The sequence below is a fragment of the Larus michahellis genome, chromosome 3, assembly GCF_964199755.1.
Source record: "Larus michahellis chromosome 3, bLarMic1.1, whole genome shotgun sequence".
Classification (NCBI taxonomy): domain Eukaryota; kingdom Metazoa; phylum Chordata; class Aves; order Charadriiformes; family Laridae; genus Larus; species Larus michahellis.
Genome location: NC_133898.1, coordinates 6,811,519 through 6,833,307, shown reverse-complemented (window position 1 = coordinate 6,833,307; position 21,789 = coordinate 6,811,519). Strand labels below are relative to the sequence as shown.

The window sequence follows — 21,789 nt, the reverse complement described above, 5'->3', positions numbered from 1 at the left end:
GAGCCTCTGAGAATAGCCTCGACAATTAGGAAAGTAGCAATGCTTAATTAAATTCCCTTGTGTGTTTAAAAGCTGTAGGGAACCAAGCCAAGATAATCCCCTTCCTCAGAAAAGCAGCTTTGGGTGGTATTCCTCTCTTCCAAGAGCCAACTTAATTTTCGCGTTCCCCACAGCAGATTGTTTTACAAAAGGAATCTTCCCCTACCATTTTTCTGGCTTTCTCATCGCTCTGTGTTTTCTCCCTACTCCAGCATTCCTGACTCTGCCTTCTCTAGTTTCCGTGGGGGAAGAGGGGGTTCCACTTTATTTTCTGGCAGTGGTGCTGATTTCTGAAAATACTTATTATCTCCGTAACCTCAGACAGCCAATTTCCTGGGATATTTCTCCCCATCCTTTCGAGAAGCCGCTCATGCAATTACAGCCTGCAGAGTCGGTATTTCAGTGTGTTTCTGCCATCCCATGTGCTCCACAACCTGCTTCTCACATACCACCAGTCCCCCTTAATTGCAGCCTCAACCATAGCTCAGCTAAATTATCTGCAATGCTTAAAAAAAACGTAGCCTTTCCAAGCCCAATTTTCCAGCTGTCCTTTGGAGGATGTAGGACTCCTTGGAAGCTCCCTTTGACAGGTTGGTGTTTACTTTCTTGCTGATAACAGAAGTTTTCCAGACCACGGATGCAATGATCCAACTTTGACCTGCAACTGTCAGTGAAAAATCCAGTGTAACTTCTATCAGACTTATTATCAAGAAGGGCAATGATATATTAACCCAAGAGCCTAAATTATCTAATTCCACTTGAAGGGAAAAGAAAATCGCCTACATCTTTATGTGATAAAAATCTGCTCTTCTTTTTCAAGAAGGCGGGAGCAGTGACTTCATGGGCGATCCATGAAGGGAGGAGCCTTTTTTTTTTTTTCCTTTTTTTTTTTCTTTTCTCTTTCTCGGTTATTTTAAAGACGCTGGTGAGATAGGTATGGGAAAAAGAGTCCCCAGACAGGCTCATCATCTCTGGCCCTGCTGCTGTGTTTCAGCATAGGAAGGGCTGCAAGGACTACCTCACCCGCCCTCTCCCCTGTGTTCCTCATGCGTTCATTTCGGGGGGGGGGTTGGGTTTTCAGTGGTTTTTCCTGCGCATGCCCTGTCTGGCAGCAGGGTATCACCTGTCATCTCCATGTCTCTCCATCAAATGGTGTCTCTGTTACCTAATCTCCGTGCATCTTGTTGGTATTTTTAGGCAGCGTAGAGCAGGGAGGTTTTGGAAAATGTCCAGGCACCTCCCAAGAACAAAATTTCCCGCGTGCTTCCGAAGTGGATCTTGCTCCTGCCTGGAGCGCGTACTGAATGTGCAGTTGCCCTTTCTCAATAGGCTGAGTGCTTTGAAGACGCAGAGGGCTAAATAAACACGTTTCTCCTACCTATAGCTCGACTAGGCTGCTTGTCACCGCAGCACAGGATCCTAACGAACCCCAGGCAGCTACAAATCCCTCTTTTGATCACCAGACACATGAAAGCTCTCCTGCGAGACATGGTGAGAGTCATCCCTGTCCCTCCCTGCAACAGTAAATGAACAGCAGGAAAAACGAGGGACTGTTGCTGCAGCGACGGAGGGAATTGCAGTCCTACCTGCCTGCGCCCAGAGCTGCGTTGCTTTCCCGCACGGTGTAGCCATCAGTGACGTGATCTTTGTCAAACCAGCAGCGAAGAGCTGGAGGTGGCTCACGGAAGCACATCAGCGCAGCTTCACTGCGTCAGAAGAGCTACATCAGCTGAGACCCACCGCTCTTCTCCTTCAAGGGGAGAAATTCATCAAATTTGATCTTTCTTTTTCATTTAAAGGGAGAGAATTGTGCAAACAAGAGGCAGAGTGCTCTTTTCCCCACCTTTTTCATTTAAGTAGCAGTTACTGTTCTCTTCAAACTGTCAAGCAGTCTGCACCAAGAAGAACCCAGACATAAATAGTACTGTGCAGAAGGTGGACCGTAATATGAAAAGGAAAGATCTACAGATCATGGTTTGACTTAATTCAAATGGAAGCAACTCTAGCACATGTTGACTATGCAAAATGTTATGTGTGTGAGCACATTGCAATTTTTGAATAGCATTTACTTCTTTGGAAAGTTTATTTTAGTGGGTTCACCAGTGATGTGTTTCAAACCCACCTTCTCCGTTGTTAACCAATGGACGAACATTTCACTGCCTTTTAACGGAGCGTGACCGGTTTCTCGTTCTTCTGTTCATGAGAACTGCTGCTTCTCACACATGGCGACTGTTTTGTCTCTCATTCTGAAGCCCATTTTATTTGTTTTGAAAATCTGATTGTGTGCAGGAAGGGGAAGTCCTTGCCCTAACCGAAAAGATACCACGCTTCACGAGTGGCACAAAGCATCACGTAAGAGAACCGAGGGATTCAAAGGGAAGGGTAATACAGCCAATGAAGTGAAATGCCTACGTGTAATGAAGGGCAAAACACAGGGATACAAGGCACAAAGCCGGTCTTACACACAGAAGACCAGAAGTCCTGCACGCAGGGAATACAGCAGCAACTCGGTGTTATCGTTTCCTTAATACACTTTTATTTGACAGAAGCTGGGGTTCTGTGAACAAAATGCTGCATGTGCTATTTGCTGCTGAATGTGTGTCAGCACACTGCATGTCGTTGCGGCAGATGACAGACCCCTCCAGGGCCGGGGGAGTTTGCTGATTAGCCTTCTACATGCCGCGGAAACTAAATCCAGCAGTTCAGCATCAGGATTCGGAGGACATGTAAAGTTGTGGTCTGTAAGCTACAAATAAGCGTTCAAGGTCTGTTGGCTTTGATTTATGGCTTAGAACGGTGATCCTGCTGACGTAAATACTACTTATTCGTAGCTTTTCTTCATATGAGAACGGTAAGAAGTAGGAAGCCAAATTCAGTCCTGTTTTTAAGGAAGTGGGCTAAAAGCAACAACGATGGCAGGGACAGACATTGTTCACCAGCTAAGGGAAGCCCGTTTTCCCCTGCCTGACATCAGAGGAAAAGGCAGGGAACACCAGTCTTGCCCAGTGTCCCAGGGAGGTCGTCCACCTCTCAGGCCCCTCCTGCCTCAGGGGTAGGAAGAAGAGAGCCAGAGGAGCTGTAAAGCAGCCCCTCGTGGGACCCTGTTGGTGTCACCCATGTCTGAGCACCCACAGAACCTGCAGCACACTGTTAACCACAGCCTGCTGGTCCCCCAGCTCTACTAAATAAATACGTCAATAGCTCTGTGCTGCATGTAACCACAGTCGAAAACAGAGAGTGATTCAGGCAAAATAGTGGGATTTGAGATTTCTGTTAAAGAAGAGCCCACAATGAAGGGAGCTAATCTGCTCTCAGTGCCTCTGAAGCGCTCGTGTCTGAAAGGTCTGAGGGGGGTTTTGTATTTATTGCTTTATTGCTGAATCAGGCTGTTGGAAATTAACCTCCCACCTGCAGATCCGCAGCTCTCGCAGACTCCTAAGCAAGCTGGATTCCTCTGCACGGCAAAGGTGGGCCTCTTCAACCCTTATTGAGCTTGAATTCATTTCAGGATGGTCTGAATCAATTATCATTACTTTGCAAGAAATAAGCGTGGGCTTATTTCAAAAGGGTTTTAGCTTTTAAAGAAAACCAACGCAACAAAGGAGTGGGTTGCTGATTAATGTGCCCGTGTATGCTGTAGGTTATGCATAAGTGCCTCGTTACAATTTTCCCAACTATCTTTTAAAGTTGCAAGGAGGTTCCTGTTTAGCACCATCCAAATGGCAATGCCTTTCAGGTCAATGGCAACAGTGAAATGAGGATGTCCAACTGCAGCAGTAAAAACTGCACAGGAACAACCAACACACTCAGTTAAGCTGCATGAAGTAGGTAGTGCCCAAACTGGCTCGGTAAAATACAGCAGGGTCTGTACAGGTGATATAAAGGTGAAAATAATATACGAAGAGGGACCGTTCATAATAGTTGCTGATGCATACCTAATGCTTTGTTTGGGGCTGGCAGGCTCTGCTCTCCTCAGGTGATCTTCCTGCAAGCAGTGAGGCATAAACGTATTTGGCTGGGAATAGAAGGATACATACGCAGTCAAAATCACCGGGTGTCCGACAAATGCTTCACTTAATAGGGTCTGCTGATTGAATACAAATTCAGATATTGTTAAAAGCAAAATTACTAAAGTGGTGAACTGAATACACCTGTGGTTTTTTGCCAGGCGCAGCACAATGCATAAAAAAATATAGCTGATGGGTTCCTTTCCTGTCATTATTACGTGATGCTCTTCCTTTCATCTGTGGATGAGGACTCAGTATTTCACCCTAACAACTCTCCTCAGCATTGATCTGCTGCTCTTAAATCCAGTCCTTAACGCAATTAAGATTGCACAGAGAATCCCTGTGGCTGTGAGTGCCAAACAGTGAGGAGCTTTTAGCTGACCCAGCCTAGGAAAGTGTAGTAGTAGCCTATTTGAGAAAAAAGAATCATCAGGAAATAGCAAAAAGTGTCTGTAAGTAGAAGAGAAATCTCAAAAAAGTAAGAATTCTGTAATGGCCGTAATAGGGTACATACACCCTTACCCAGGTCGTTGTTTGCAAACAATTCCCCCATCTCCTTGGTGACTACTGTACTAACCAGGCTCCTCAGTTAATAGGCCCTCTCTTGATTTCTCATTAGCCATAGCCACTTAATTACACCCAGGAATGGGACTTTGTCCTACTCTCATCAACGTTTCTTACTGAGGAGCCTCCATAGCTGCTCCCTTTTGTGGTTTTCTCCGTACATTCAATTAAGAGCTCTGAAACCTGGATGGGGGCTATGAAATTACATATTTCAGCACCTGCATCTCTTTGTGTATCCACTCCTGAATGTTTTTATGCACAATCTTTCATATTAAACGTATAGTAAACCTAAGCCAAACAGGGTCTTCAGCGTAATGCAAAAACAAAGGGTTGGTTTCATAAGACCATTATATTAAAAGAAAAGGGAAAAAAAAAAAGCCTCTTGAGCCACAGTATTGATGATTATTTACAGTGATCGATATCTAATGGGACTAGTCTGCGATGTCCTAAATCAGGCTCAGGTTGTCTGCGGTTTGTGGGCGAATCTTTCCTGGCTCTAGTTTCTTTCCCGGGTCATCACTACTGAACTGTAGCGCCTGCCGGTTGCAAGCATGTAGGAAAACATAATGGACAGACAAAAAGTACAGCAGCCTTTTGGTTGCTCTGTCACCTAAAATTACAGTAAGATAAAACTTCTGTCAAAAAATGCCACGCTGTCAAAATGAAATCCTAAAGAGTTTATTGTTTCTGATGAAATTTCCCTTTGAGGAAACGGAAGAAGAAATGGATTTTTTTTTTTCTTGCTATCATCACAACGTGTTATTTTAACTAAGAGAAAATATTTTGTTGAGTTTTTTTAACATTTGTTTCTTAGAAAATTTATTTCAGTTGGGCCTTGCTGTGGTAACATCACATTGGTATGTGTTGAAATGTCGGAGACCCTACCCTGGGGCATGTCCACAAAGATAACTGACTGCAAAGCCGCATTTCGTTCACACCTGTATTTAGTATTTATCACAGCGAAGGTCATGACAATGGTGCCCCATTTTGAGTGATTATTTTGTTACTATCTGGGTTACACTGAAATAGGACATTGCTCATTTGAAAGAAACCTCCCTATGGAGGTAAGTACCACGGTAATGAGATGAGAACTCAACCTAATTGAGTTATTTTGCTTCCAGAGCATGCGTAAGCAGCCCTTGCTCTTACAAGATATTCCTACCTATGAGAAGTGAACAAAATTTAGGTATTGATCCTTCTTTCATAGCAACTAGTATCTGTTTTGTAATTGGTTTAAATTTAGCAAGATTCATGATTTAAAGAACAGTTCTTCGCTGGTTTTGGAGAGGAAATAAAGGACACAGAGGATCTTAAGGCCCTGATTTGTCTGTACTGATATCGCCTGTGTCTGTATCTCTTCTGTTGTGGGTTGCAGCTGTTTCTGTATTTCTATAATATCCTGCTGTACCCTTACAAGAGCATGCTCCATTTCTAGTGGTAATGAACTAATTAGGAAACTAAAATCAGCCAGCTTTCTCTTAAAAGAAATCAATTTAATTTAAAATTAAAAAAAAATCCTAGTACTGTCTAGATATTGAAATTGCACTCTTTTGTGTTCTTAATACATTTCAACAAGATCAAGTAGCAGCAACAAAATATTCTATTTCCATGGAAATCAGCGTAGTTTTCTTTGCCTCTAATCAGACCACTTTGGTGAAAGCTAAACTGTTTATTTTTAACCTCTCAGAAGATGAAAGCTTGTCGCGCCTTTTATGTCAGGAGTGGGGCTGCTCTTCTCTGCTTCATTAGGTCTTTTGGCTTCAGCCTCACCTGCAACTGAGAGCTGGGCTGTGGGACTGATGTGTAGAGGATGCTAATCCCTCTGCTCTCTGTCCTTCGCTTTGCCGGCAGTTTCCAGCCCAGTGCAGTGGGAGTCGGCATAAAAAAGAGGGAGACCTGGATATAGGGCAGGGTCCTGTCTGGCTGCAGGCTGGGACAGCGAGCAGCATCGGATCCAGGAGCTAAGGGCAAAAATCAGGGTGTACTCCAAAATCTGGGATATCTCCTGCACGTGCATGAAAAAAATTTGTTTGTCCCATTAGCCCCAGAAGCAAAGGAGCAGGTTAGGACTCATATGCCACTTTCCAGTCTAGATAATGCCGTCTGCAGTTCCTCCAGGAGCACCCATGACCTGTACAACTGGGTTTAAGAGAGGTTTCTACCAATTACCATTGCAGGTGCGGTAGAGACACTGAAAAACAGGCTGGTTCTTGGAGCCAAACCTGCAGTCTGACGGTCTGGGTCTGAATCACCCCACAGCACTTGTGCTCATACACCATGGTTAGGTAAGGAAGTCTGGAAAACCCCGAGAAAGAGGTAAGAAACGGCAGCTCCCAGCACCTGTAAGAAATGAAGTGTTTGTTAAGGACCCTGAAGATTACCGTCTCCTCTGTGGAGACTCAGCACTGCACCAAGCCACTTTCCAGGTGACTAAGGTAGGAAGGAGCTAATGCAAAAAAGAGAATTCAGGTGGGGAAAGGAGCCCTCAGGTGAGGGGAATGGCCAGAGGAAAGCCACTGGCAGATGATGGCATAAATAGAGTATAGGGCAAGTAAGCGGGGTGGGAAAGTCAACAGGATTTGCTGAAAGTCAGCCTTTTCCTATGTATATCTGTCACCAAGGTCTCCTCTTTGTTGCAGGTGTGCTAGCGAGCAGGACAGCAGCACCCGTCTGGCATGTCTTGGGGAGATAGCTTTGCTGTTTCAAGTTTCTTGGCGGGATCTGAAGTTGGTGGTGTTTGCAGGCCTCGTGCAGGCTGAGCCCATGAGCTTTCCTGCCAACAAAACCAGCCTGATGGATCACAGCAAGATTGGGTGTATCAATCTGGTAAGACTGATTTATTGTAGTTTTTTCTCTTTTCCATTCTTGGCCTTAAGAGAGATGACCTTGTTGATATGTCTGTTTGGCCTTGATATTGTTGAAAAAGATGTACCTGAGCATAGTTTAAAATTAGCCACAGCACTTTTGCTTTCTTTGTCTCATGTTCTTGTTGGCCTAACAGTGTTAAAAGCCATAGCAGGAATTGAGTATAGTACGGGGCCTGAACCTCTGAGGGTAGGAACAGACACCAGCTCGTCAACTTAACGGCTTGAGCAGTTTCCCCTAATTACTCTCTGGTTTGCACAGCAGAGATGGATAGACTTTATTTACATCTGCCGATGACACACAAGAGGGAACTAGCTCCTGCTCCCCCTTTAATAGCTGCGAGGCTTCTCTGCAGATAACAAGAGCAAGCAGCAGTAAAGTTGCCTCCTTGCCAGCGAGGTCAGTAGCTGCAGCTCCAAATTCATGGGGGAAGATGTGCAGGAAAATGCCACTTTTGTGTGGTCACTCCTCACCCTCGAGGTGGCATTGAACTGCCTGCATGGGGTCTCTGCCAGGTGATGTTCTTATGACACCAAAACCTTACTCTGACCCTTTCACCATGTACTTAAGTAGCGCTAAGGTCGAACTGGGGAGAAAGCACGATGATAATCAGAATGACCTGATGTGAAATAACCTCCTCCGCTTTACTTTGTGGTTTTTGTTAGCATTCAGATAAGATTTTAATTAAGGTTTTCATTTATTACCTATTGATCTTTGATATTTACCCATGGTCTTTTTTTTTTTTTTTTTTAAATTGATTTGATCTTCCTAGATAGGAATTAAATACACAATTACTCTTAGGTTAGCTGAAACTGAAGAGTTCAGTTAATGAATGATTCGCTGACAATACTAATTGCTCAGTTTCCTGATAGACTCCAGGAACCACTGCAAGACAAACTGATATTTATAACAGGTGTCTGAACGTGGCAGATGTTTAGGGAGAAGAAGCAGATAAGCAGGATTAGGGAATTTCAAAAAAAAAGTTAACCTTTTTCCTTTCTGGGCCACGCAGGCCTTGCCTGAGGCGTCATTGCTAGAAAAATGAGGCCATTGTAAGATTTATTGGCTCAGTGCAGCGTTTATTTAGTGACAGTCACAAAAGGTAATTGTGTGAGCATGTGCAGCCTGGAGTGTTTAATTGCCTCTGTGCCAGGGCTCCTGTGCGTATGTGGGGAAGTACTTCCCCAGATGTATTAAGTAGTGTCTTTCTCAATATATAAAACACTGAGAATATAGCGTTAGCAAGCCCGCAGCATTGAGGCGGCAAAGCGATTGTGTGCGTGAAGGAAGCCGCGCAAGGGGAAGCGGAGCTCCAGTTTGGTTCTCGTTTTATCCCTACACAAAAGGTCTCTTGGGAGCATCGTTTCTGGTGACTCCGTCCTGTGGAGCAACAGCCTTCATCAGCAAAACAGGCACCTACGTGCCTGCCAGAAGGTGCAAGTCAGCCAGGACCAGGATTTCCCTTTTAAAAAAAAAAAAAAATCACAACTTTACTTCTATTCTCTTCTTCCTGCCTGTTTTCCCTAGAGAGAGTTATCTTTTCTTTCCCAGTTTTCCTCCTTTACAAGCACACTTTTTTTTCTTTTTGGCACTGAGAGAAGAGGAAGAAAAGAAAGTACGTAGGAGGAAATGAAGGAGAAAAGGATAAGCACAACCTGAAAAAGCATTTACTTTCTTTATCGCTGCCTAAAAGCAGGAAATGGCTTTAAAATATTTTTTTTTTAATATAGAGGTCATTCCAAGTAATCTTTCAAAAAACGCCTGCCAGCTCAAGCAATTGCTTCTGTGTCTGTTGTATGAGTGAGTAACGATGAGATGGTAAAAACTGGCTGCCACCATAATTTTTCAAAAAGGTAGTGATTCTGAACCACATCGCTTCTTGCTTTTGTATGGCTTCTTGATTACACATTATGATACCGAATACTAGGTTTATTGATGCCTTCTGCACTTTGGGTTTAGGTGTGTGTTACTAGATTATACTGTTTGGCCCTGAATGCGGAGCCAGGGAGCAGCAGGGGCTGCCCAACCCCGCAAGGAAGCACCACCTGTTGATGGAGGGAAGCCAAACCATCACCCACATCCTTGTCCTGGAAGGAGGGGGGAAAAAAAAAAAACCACAAACACGAAAAAACCCAAACAAACCAGAAAAAGGCTGGGTTTTTTATGTGTTTTGGTTTGGGTTGTTTGGTTGTGTTGTGTTTTGGTTTGGTTTTTTTACCTCCACAAGACTGGCAAGGATGAGGAAGGGAGCAGGTTGGGATGCCAGGGCTGAGCTTCCTCTGCCACGGACTGGCCAGGAGGGACAACTTGGGACCGTGCCCAAAGGAAAAGTGAAGCTCAGCCAGGGGACTGTTAGCAGCCAGGAGGCCTTCTGAGGATAGCCCTCTCCAGACTCTCTTTGGAGTGGAAATGGGAAAGCACAGCGTACTGATAATCAGAAAGGATCTGGTTTAAGGGCTAAAATGGAAAGCTATGTGTTGGTGTAAAATGCTGAGTCTCAATTTTCCTCTGACACATAGGATTCGTTTCTGGGCCTTGCAGTTTATGAGATAATGGACTGTGTAACTGTTCCTCATCTCTGTGACTAACGGCTCCTTTTTGGCACACGTCCTGGAACTCAAAGCAGTGTAATTTTTAATTCTGGATATCACAACTAATTATACTATTACAACTAGCTGTAATATTACAACTAACATTATTCATCTTAGCCTTGGTCGTCCTTTCCCTTTTATAAATCCTGCTTCTTCTGCACAGATTAAATTCTGAGGCTATTAACGCTTTGATTACGGTTTAGTCATATTAAATTATCCCTTGGTAGTAAGGCTGTCCTGTCAACCGCTATGATACCTACAATTAATTGAAAAGATAACTGGTAGTTTGATGCGAAGGCTGCACCTGGGTAGGATAGCAACCCCCAGGGAGCCTGGTGCAGACTCAGGTGCACCCTGCCTCCTTTCTTGCAGTGAAGCTGGAGACAAAACAGAGTTAGGCTGTAAATGGGAGCAGGATTTACACCCGTAACAAGGTTGGGTGGCTGTATGCTGAAGCATAATTAGGTATTTAAGGCCTCTTGGGTGACAAAAAAGGGAGAAATATCAGGAACTGGGGATCAAGTTACTATAGAATGTTCTGCTTAAAACTGAGTCTCCATCCCTACATGTTCAAAGGGCCTCGGGGAAACCCCAGAACTCAGGGGAACAAAACTCATCATGTCCGAGTGCTTCAGCCCTGACGTACGATACCACTGCCCATCCATGCATGTGGCCTGTCAGGGCAGTTTTTACCAGGGTGTTTTGGGGTCCCTGAGGGTTGAGTGCCACAGAGCCTCCTATTACCAGCAGAAGGGCTTTGGGGTAATTTCCAAATATACGTCACCTCTGTATTGAACAGCCCCAGGGGAGCAGCTCAGCGGATAATTGCCTTTTTGGCGGCTGTTGTCCATGGCTGGGAGATGCCCTGGAATGGCTGCTCACCAGAGGCACGGTGTGACCAGTGCCTGGGTTATTTATTTCTCCCCGCACTGGGCTAGACAATGAGCTACGATTTTCTTTTCCATAATTATCGATACACTGGCTGGTAAATGCTTCCTTGTCTTCTCGCCAGTCTCAAAGGTTAGCTTGTTAACGAGGAGGTTTTCAGATACTCGCCACTGGTGTTTCCTTTGAGGGGGAGCGGGGTGTCTTTTAATAGTTGTTTGCTGCTGTTCACATGGGCAGGCAGCAAGATAACAAGGCAAATGATTGTCTGCTTCGCTGATCAGAGCCTGTAATAATCACTCGCTTGGTGATACACATTCAATTCCTGACAAACCAAAAGGCATTTGCCATTTTGGCTGATGCTATTTTTATCCCTGACACAGACCAGTTGGGTATGGTTTTGTTGCATCTAATTGCAAATGATCTTTGATTTTTATTTTATTTTTTTCTTTCTATGTCTCCAGAGGCGTACCTTTTGGAGTGCCAGCAGCAGGCAATATGATTTCAAAGCATTTGGGAATGCCAATTAAGGTTTATTTATGTGATGATTGAACTGCCTGAGAGCCCAGTGCCCATCAGAATGCACTGTGGTCTTAGAAGAAGGGAATTTTCTTCCCTGCCTACATCTGATGAGGAGGGAGGCTTGCGTGATGATGGTTACTGTTCTCTCTAGTAGCTCAATTTTTTGCACCCGCAACAAGTAGCGTATCCATCCTTACATGGAGGCTGATGCATTTTCATGTTGATCTTTGTCTAAGCTAACTTATGTTATTGCACAAAGAATACAAAAAAAAAATAAAAATTGCAAGTATCTCCAAAAGAAGAAACATTATTTTGTTTTACTAATATGTAAATGTAATAGCATTAACTTAGTTTTATGCCAATTTATTTCTTAGCTCTACTAAACCAAACCGGACAGAATTGATTCGTGGTGTGGGTGGTTTTTTGTTTGGTTGTTTTGGGATGGGTTTTTTTTGTGGTGTGTTTTTTTTTGTTTTTTTTTTTTTTTTTTTTTACTATTTGAGCATTGGCAGAACTTTATTTGTCTGAAAAAGGGTAGGACTTAGGAGCTCTGTTTCCAGACATTAATACAGACATTAAATGTCTTGTATTTTGGACTTAGGTTCCACTGTTGAGTCCTGGGGCACAGTTACACCGGTGCATCTTCTGGCCCTTGAGCAAGGCAGGAATGCATTGCACATCTTTCCAAACTGTACAATCCTTGCACGTGGCGGAAGGATGGCTTTTGCTGCCAATATGTTGGGATCTTCCCTGTGCTCCCCCTCCTCAGGGCTGGGCCTGGAGCTTGCCAACTCTGCTAATCAATGCCTTCCCTCCTAGTCTTACTCCTGTTAGTTGTTACTATTCCCAGAAAACTTTTTGACTTTGGATTTAGCCGGTCCTGTTGCCCTCCCGTGCGTGGCAGGTGAGCAGAGCAAGCCTTTGCTCTTGGAATCCAGGAGAAATTTGGCCACTTGGTGTAAAACCAAGTGAGGCTTCGTCCTGAGAGATCTAACCCAATGTATATGGAGCTCACATGATCTATAAATAAGCAGACCGCATATGTTAGGGCACAAAAGTAGGAGGACAACGTCAGAAGATATTTACTGCTTGCCTGAGGAGCAGTCAGTTTAGATGAAAGCTTTGTGGCCAGACTTTTCCAAAGAGCTCACTTGCATGATTGAGGTCAGCTCTCATTTAGCCGCTAAAATTAGCGTTGGGGCTTTTAGGCAAACTGACTATTTCGGGCGCTAAACAGCTTTGACAGTCTGGCCATAAACATCCCAGAAAGTGTTGCTGAGTGCTAAAAAAAAAAAGAAAATGTATTGTTTATGGAGTTTCTCCAACAGGAGTGAACCTCCTCTGGAGACATATGCCTCACAAGGTCTTGAAAATCTACTTCTGCCTTGCACACGGGTAGTACAAACTTGGAGAGATATATACCAACGTGAATAGATAGATACGGATATATCGCTCCTCAGCAGAGTGGCTACTAGAGCTGTGGCTATTGGAGTTGCTGAGCGATCAAGTGATACAAGATTCAATGCAAGTAGTGTATGCCGTACGCCAGTCCCCAGCCATAAACCAAGCAAATGCAACTATAGCACTGCATCCTCTGGTTGTCCCCAGGAATGGCAAGGGTTTCATTTTAAAAAAAGAAGGAGAAGAGAAAAGGAAAAAAAAAAAAAAACCAAACCCAGAAAAACAGAATAGCACACTTTTTTTTTTTCTCACTCCTGTTTTTGTTGTTGTTCTTTGTCTTTTGTTTTCAGCTTTAAAAGCCTGAAATTTTCCCTACAATGAGTTGGATGAGATGTATTTTTAGAAGACAATAAGGGTCTCATGAGGCTAGAGCTGGATCTAATAAGGAAAAGACTAATTGAGGTAGGGCAAGAACCAAAGGATAACGTTTCAGTTATTATTATGAAAATTTCCCATGAAGAGGAAGAGGAAACAGCTGGGATCAATGTAAAGGTCTCACTTGCATTTTGACTTCTTGAAGTCAAACAAAACAAGAAATGTTTGTTAAGAAATGAAAAACTGAAATACTATTTTTGAGTTTTACGTATAAAACACTTTAAACCATTACATGAAATATCTAAAAAACTTTTTTTCCAGATGCCCTGCAGAAAGCTGGCCCTTTAGAAAAGACCTAACTCCTCTTTCTTTATCGGTGTCAGATACTTTAGGTTTAATGTAAAAATCACAAAACTTGGTAATACAAGGGGCAGCAAATGAAACCAAAGCCCTTCACTGACCCACTCAGCAATGAAAGGTGCCCTGCCACATGCTGTCTAGGTTATTGTAAACTCATGCGCAAGTGTGCAGGATAGATTTTTTTTCTTTTACTAAAATAATATTAAAAAAAAACAACTCTACATGCTGAGACGACTATATACACTAACCTAACCCGAGCGCTTTTTGTAGAGTGTATTTTTCTATTCGAAGAATGGAGTCAAATGTAGCAAGCCAGGATATGGCATTTAATTCACCTGATAGCTAAATGTATTTATGCATAATAGTACTAAATAAAGAGAGGTAGGTGGTTAATAGAGCTTTGGGGGGGGGCTATAATAGGGAAAGCTGTAATTAATTCTTATTTCCTGTATCGTTGTTCAATGGGAAGGGAATTGCATGCAAACTTGACGCAAACAAGATTGTGCCCTCTTCCTTTTCTGGCTGTGGGGGGAAGCAGTTCAATGGGCATGGCCCCCAGCTGATCCGTCGTACTCATGTATTTTGGATATTTGCAACAAAGGCTTTCTGCTCTAAAGCTGCCTCAAAGTCACGCCCTTATAGTGCTGCAAGCCTGGGACCTGGTGATCTGCAGGCTAATTCAAGGTTTTGGTGGTGTTCAGGTGGGAAAGCGATCAAAACAACCAAAGCTGTACCTAATTGCTGGCTACTGAAGATATCATGTAAATAAGCAGTACTTGAAGCAGGACTTTTGGCAGAAAGGCCCCTGGAAGGCTATTGACTCTATCTGCAGGAGAACCTGCAGGTTCATTAATCACTTATGAAAAGAAGTTTGGGTTTTTTTATGAGCTAGAAGATATAATTAAGACAAATGAAGAAAGGGAGGTTCTACAGCTTGCTTTATGACAGTAATGGAAAGTCAGAGCTTTATCCCAAGAGCATACCCACCATCCGTTGGGAGCTGAAGCAGGCACTGAGTGATAAGGCCATGGCCTTTGATCGTTTGTCAAAATTAAACCTCGCTGAACGTCCTCACTGGGTCAAATTCAGCCCTTGGATATACAGGTAGTTCTTATTAAAGACATGCATCTGAGAGCTAAACGCAGCTATAGGGGTCCTAGCCAAAAAAATTTCATCAGGGTATAAAAGCGAATTTTCACTATCACAGTTATATGGAGGGACTGGTATTGGGTCAGTGAATGAAGTCCTGCAGATCTCTGATAAAAATGATCTTTATGAAAACTATTAAATTGGGTTTGGCCATCTCGGGTTATTTTATTGTTATTATATCTTTGTCAGCGATCATCCAGAACAAAGTTTTCAGACTTTCCAGGAAATTAACTGAAGATCAGTTACTGTGCTTTCTTCCAAATTTATGGCTCTGCAACTAACTACAGACCCAGATGTATAGTGATAAATAATCGCTCATGTCTTCTAGCCCATCAAATAGAAATCTGCTTCCTTGGGAGTAGGCAAAACGAAATTGGTGCATTACAAACAAATTTATTAAAAGGTGCGTTCGATCTTTCATGAAACATGAGGAACCATCAGTGCTTAGCAGGGAATGAGATTATTTTTTTTTTTTTTTTTTTTTAGTATGAATGTATCTGAGAAACTCAATAAGAGGAGTCCAGCATGGAGTAAGTTTACCTTCTGCGTGTCAAAAGCAAAGGCCAAACCTGGAGCTGATTAATGGCTGCATAATTTATCAGTTCAGAATCAAGGAGTTGCGGGTTGTAGCTAAATTATTTGTGAGGTAATTTGGCTTGACCTTAATGAGGGCTAAGGTCCCACAGACCATGGAAAAGTCTATCAATCTCTCTGGCTCTGGAAGCACTTGCAGGTTTTTCTTATTGTATCATGGCAAATGCATTTGTTGTTTGTCAATCTCAGGGCAGGCGAGACTATTGTTTTTTAAAAAAACCTTTTCTTAATAAATAAGACTGTAACGGCAAGGATTCAACCTGGGGTCTGTTTTCTATTTGTGTTTATTGTACTGAGAGGTATTTTGCACCCCCCAAGGCTTTCTCAAGAGCAGGCAGTGAAGTCTATGACGCGGAGGAGAGGTGAGCAGGATGACAGCGGCAGCGTTGCTGGACGGAGTCCTCCCGGCTGCTTGAGGTTGTGGTTCAGGACATAGCTCATAGGACACTCTAGTAATCCTGGCTGCTTTGAGCCCACTATGCTCTGACAAGCCCAGTTTAAGTGGCAAAATGGGTGCCAGGGTACAGTGGTGAATTCTCCCGAGGCAGATGCAGACAATCTTTTCATCCTCTTTAGTCTGCGATAGTAATGATTCGGTTTCTCCCTTTGCACAGACTTTTTGTTTAGCCGGTGCCTTTGTCTTGCAGCCTTTCTTGCTGCAGATAAGGATAGGCGCTATGATGGGGTGAGAAAAAACTCCTGGTCACCTTCGACAGAAAGTACGTGAGGAAGGTTACTCATCTGAAAGGTTTTGCTTGTAGACAATTAAGCCAAAGCAGGGACGTTTCACTAACTGGTGGCTACGTAATGGTAGGACCAGTTCCTGCGTGTTTCCAGCCTTCATCAATGCAGCACTGAACCGGTCCTTCATCTGCCCGAACTCTTTAAAATCTTATCAGTTTTTCCTGGCCCTCCTGTCAGCAGTTGCCAAGTAGCTCATCTATCAGATGCCTGGTTTGGAGGGGCATGTAGTGGAGATGCAACAAAAGCAAAATGCCTCCCCTCCTCACCACAGTGATAGAGAGATCCGACACCTGGATTTCTCTAAGGTTTTTCATCCCTGCAACAAATCGTATTGTTTGTATAGGCGTTGATTCCAACTCTTAATTTCCTGACTACAATGTGGGTTTGGGCCAGATTTCTTTGCATGAATAAACATGGTGATTACTAGGCATGAATTACCAGGCATCTTAAATTCCCCTTCGTGGATTATTTTTGCATTGCAAAAGATGACATAAGAGCATCCCATGGCTGTTTGCACACCTGGATCATCCCACAATTATTTGCTCAAAGGCTGAGGATCTGGTATAGTGTCTATTTAAGATGATGCAAAAAGCTTCCAGTGGTTTCAGTGAGCACTGCTCTCAAGTGAAATTGCTTTTGTCAACAGTCTTTGCTACTTTTCTTCAGCAAAATGTTGTCGCTTTTTAATATGGGGAATCACCTGTGTTCTTTTGCTGTAGCACTGCCTATGTTTACCCTGTTGCTTTGCTTACAGTGTTTTCTTACAATATTTAGTTTGTTCCCATTTCCAATAGATACCTGAAGGACCTGCTCTTTAGGGGCTAGTTTTCAGTCTGCTTTCTTATGCCCTTCTCACACAGCAAATCCAGCTGCAATATTTTTTTTTCCCAGTCTGTTATTCTGCCTCATACTATTTCCCAGGTTTTCTTCCCCTTTCTCCCCCTTCCTCCTCCCTCCATGCAGAACAGTGCAGGAGCCCAAAGCACAGGTGTTTTCCACGCTGTGCCTTTGCTCCTTCTCCCTTTCTACTTTCTTCATCATTTCCTCCTGATAATAGACCCTTAGAAATGAAATAATAAATAGAGAAGGAGCCAGGGAAGGAGGCAGTATGGCTGCACTTCTAGAAATAGGAAGGCAAAGGTACTGGGTGATGAATGGTAGTTTGACATAACAGTATCTGAGCTCTCCTTATCCATTTTGTTGCTTTGTGCTAAGCATAGCTGCCGCGCTGTCTCTGTTTTGAAGATGGACGAAGGGGTTCGCACAGCAAGACCGGGCAGTTCTAGCTTTTATTTTCACAAAGCGAGGCTTCAAAATGTAAATCAAAGCTGCACAGGCCTCTGGACAGTGCAGGCTAAACGAGACAGCAGTAGCGAGCTCCTGGGCTTCCCCGCAAGGGTACCAGAGGAATTTGGGGTCTCCTGACCCAGAAACAAGAGTTTGAGAAACAGACTCAAAGTCAAGATTTGTATTCGCTCATTCACTCTAACGGGCTGGGGTCCTAAAACACATTTGGGGCTTTTTTTGACATTGTTCTGAATTTCCTTTCAATGGTAGTGTTAATCTGGAAAGATATTTTAGCTATTTAGACACCTCAATATTTCAGGGAGATCTCTTATTTCAGAAGGAAACTAATTCAGTGTTTAACTCATAGCGGTATCTTTCGCAACCTGTTTTTAATGGGAAAAGCAAAGATAAATTCAACCTAGTGCAAATCATAAGAATAATATGCAGTGTCTTCTTTCATCCTTTTTCAGGCCAGACCTGCCAGCCAACGTTACATAGAGCTCTCTGGTGGGGAAAAAGAGATGCAGAAAGTGCTGCCATCAGTCTTCGCTTGCACTTAGCTAGACCCGTTGACATTCACGGAGCGTAATGGCAGGAAAGCTTTCCAAAGCCATTTGACTCCAAAAATTTGAGTTATCATCATTGTCGTGTCTCGGTCTGACAGGGAAAATGATTTGTCGGTCAAAACGTCTCGTAAACACGCACATTTGATTCAATTTAATCAGAGGCAGTCCCTCACTCTGAATCCGAAAGGCTCGTCCGCAAGTGAAGGAGGAATGAAATTGCAGGTAATTCACTTACTCCTGCACCACCGTCCCATTGGCTCTGAATCAGTGGGGAAGGGATCAGTACAAATGCCGGTTGCTCTGGGAAAGGGAGGCTCTCCCAGGCTTTGGGTGCAGGTCCCCATTTTGGCTCAGTGCAGCCATCCAGGCACGGACCGGGCTTAGCCAAGACTTGAGCTTTATGTTTCTGCATGGGGCTGCACTAGGGTCATTGGCTTTGAGATCAGGGGGTGCTTTTGCCATGGGGGTTGGTACGGGAGCCTGCTGGGAAGAGGGGAAAAACGCAAGTAGCGTTTTTGCCTGTATGACACCGGTCAGGGATGGGGCTGGCCCACTGCCAGCTGACTGTAAGCAGGATCTCATGCTGCAAGCACTTACGGGCCTGAGTAAATCTACTTGTGCTAAATGGCCTTATTAAGCTCAAGCCTGTATACATTGCAAATCTACACAAAGAGAAATTAGAGCCCAGATTAGATTAGTCGCTAAAGGCTGTGAACGTACAGCTGTTTGCCAAATTGCACACTGAATTTCATTTTTGCGTAGACTTTTACTGATAGCAATTTGAAGGCAGTCATTAGTGCCATCAGCCTTTGAATGAGAAATTTCAAGGGACACTTCAGTATAAATCTGCTCCTCTGCTATAAGAAATTATTCCTGATTTGCTTCGGGCTATGGAAACCAATTACATGAATTTTGCACAACCCCCAAACAGGGGTAGCACTTCTGGCGATAAACAGACATACATTTACTTCCAATTAACTGTGTGGGTGTGTAAACATAAGGAAAACTGTTTTTCCAACTTGAATTTAATAACCAGAAAATAGTTGGAAGAAAGAATCATCATTTACAGTTAGAATACAAGACTCTGGCCATCCTTATTCCCTTCCTGTGCAAGCCAGCTGGATTTGTGAAAACAGACATACCATTTCCTATTAAGTCATAAATACTGCAGGCTTACCAGCTTTTTTTCTTATTTTTTACCTTTTCCTTACCAGCTCCTAGGTCCCAAGATTTAGGAAAGGGTGAGATACAAATTTTCAGAGCTAAACTTGACATAACTCACAGTGCTCTAGTTTTCTTTCAAACTTCAGCTGTGTTTTTCTTCTATTCCAGATACTTCAGAGCTGCCCCATCAACCCTGAACCCTGCTGAATTCACGCCCTGGTGATACATCAATGTTAAAGGGATGCGACTGGTAATTCTGCCTGGCCGTTGAGCTGCCTTGTGTCAACCTGTTTCTAACGGCTGCTATCAATGTATGTGTTTTACCTCTTCCAAGCTGCAGTGAAAATGCTTTAATCTTATTATTAGAATAAAAATAAGTCATTACTAATGCTTAAAGCAATTGTTATCTCTTCTCCCTGCCAGCCTGTTCTACTATGTTAATATTAGTATTTCTAAAATGAAGCTTTGTACATATGAGTCGGGCCTCCCATGTCATCTGTTTGAAAATCCTGAGAGCATTTTTTTAAATAAAAACTGCGCAGGGAAGGAAGAGGGTCTTTTTATTTACCTTCATTTTTCTATCCTTCAGGACTTTTCTTGCTGGGTGTTCTCAGGTTGCTGCTGCAATTAGAAGACTTAATTGGTTTTAAATGAAAGCTGAGATTCCTGCATTCCCCAGGAGTTGGAGTTTTCATTAAAACCACCACCCAATATCATGAGACTTGCAATTAAATTCCTGAGCTGCCAACACAGTTGCAAAACGGTTTGTAAAGCCAGGGTGGGATAAATATGTTGGGAGAGCCGGCTCTCGGGTGGCGTTTGCTGCTGCGACTGCTTCTGCTTTAGCTGAGCTCTGAGTATTTACCGAGAGGCACAGCACTGCTGAAACCAGATCTAGCCAAGTCTTTAACCAAGCCGGGGCCAGGACAGATGCAGCTACGGCGTGTGTATTTGCATGTTGCCTGTGTGAAGGAAAAGCCGTATAATTGCTGCAGGAGGGCTTTTGTTAATCTCCGTGTGTAAGGGCCTGGCTGGGGGGCAGAAGAACGGACCATGAAAGCTTCAGTTCCATCTTCTGGGACTCTTGCAAAGGTTAATCCTACTGCAAAGCTTTTCTTTCCAAGAAACTGTAGCATTGGGAAGCAAAAAATAATAATACGCGCTGTGTCTCCACTCTCCAAACTCAGCCGAGTAGGAAAGGAGTGCATCGTATCAGCTTTTCTCCCAGTTGCTTGGCTTAGTTCAGTGAGCTTGGCGTAACATGGGAGAAGTTGTGCCCTGCCAGGCTGGGATGTGAACTGATATCTAACCAGTAGGAAAGAGCTTAGGATGTGGGAGAGAGGTTTTCCTTTGTTAACTGCTCTTGCAGGACGCACCAAGAAGAGCATCAAGGTTTAACAAGAGCAGCCTAGCAGAAAAGTGCTGCTGTGTCAATAATGTAGATTAATGAATCTTTGATCCAGGTGGCCAAATGCATCTTCCCTTGATGTGCTACTGAAGGGTTCCAGCACAATCAGAAGTTCATTTGAAATTGTGACAGTGAGAAGTGAGGAGCACTGGTAGGCCAGAAGGAAGAGCCATCAAGAATCAAAACTAATTACAAAACAGACACACAGTTTTTGCTAGTTTGGGCTGTCTTCTTCAGTACCTTAAAAAAGAGAGTACACCGTAGAACCAGAAGCTCTTATACCCACTACAGAATTTCAAATAAATTCTTTCCCTTCATAATTAGGGAAGAAGTCCTTCCAGGTTTGATCAAGAGAAAGCTATGCAGGGTTCTGTGGTCCTCTCTCATTAGCCCTGGCTGAGAAGGAGCTCGGGCAGGTCCCTGTCCTTTCTTCTGGCTGCCGAGCTCCCGTCTTCCTGTGGGCAGTGGTGCTTGCAGCCTTGCCACACACGAACACGAAAAGCTGGGTATCCGTCCCCCAGGTAGTTGCTATTTTCCCCCTTTTGGGTGCTGGAGAGAGCTGTGCTTTTTTTTTTTTAAAAAAAAATAAGACCAATATTTGGAATAACTTGTGATTTCAATTGTAAACAAGCTTGCTGTGATTATGTAGCAGCAGCTGCCGGAAAACATAAAGCCATTTATCCAACAGGCCCTACCTCTCGGTCTAGCAGGCCTAGAGACCGAGCTTTCCTGGGACGAACTGCCACTGGAATAGCAGCCAGGTTTTTTCTTTTTTTTTTCTTTCCAGCAGCAGTGCTACTTTTCCAACTTAAAAGCAAAACCTGTTCCTTTGCTCCGCGTCGTGCGAGTCTGCAGAGACAGTGTGCAGGAAGATGGGCAGAGGCTGGGAGCACTTTCATCTTAATGGGGCTCCGTGTGTGTGTGAGCATCCCGGGGGGAGCCCTCTCGGGGGGGAAGAGCTTCAGAGCCCGCGGCAGTGTGCAGTGCCGATAAGGAGATGAAACAATAGCTGCGACACGAGAGCCTTCGCACAATTACTTGGTGAGGATGTTACAGAGTCAAGTGCTTTGTGGGTTTGGTTTGCTGCACCGAGCAAAAATCCGCTCACTCCTGAATGGTTAACTCTTTCTCTTCCTTTACCGTGTAATTTAATGCACAGCTTTTAAGGGCGTCCAAATTCGTGAATGCTAAGGAAATAGCACTTGTGTTTCTTGTTACTTGCAGTGGTTTACGTTTCCCTGCTTCCAGGGCCGCTGTGAGACCTCTCA

At 43.7% G+C, this 21,789-nt stretch overlaps 1 long non-coding RNA gene across 1 annotated transcript; it reads left to right on the top strand.

The window, feature by feature from the left end:
- The first annotated feature begins 6,769 nt into the window (after positions 1 to 6,769).
- LOC141739995 (uncharacterized) lies at positions 6,770 to 19,532 on the top strand. The gene is made up of 4 exons (XR_012585851.1): positions 6,770 to 6,895; positions 7,250 to 7,436; positions 17,854 to 18,171; positions 19,282 to 19,532. It is a non-coding gene; the product is annotated as an uncharacterized LOC141739995 (long non-coding RNA).
- Positions 19,533 to 21,789: the final 2,257 nt, after the last annotated feature.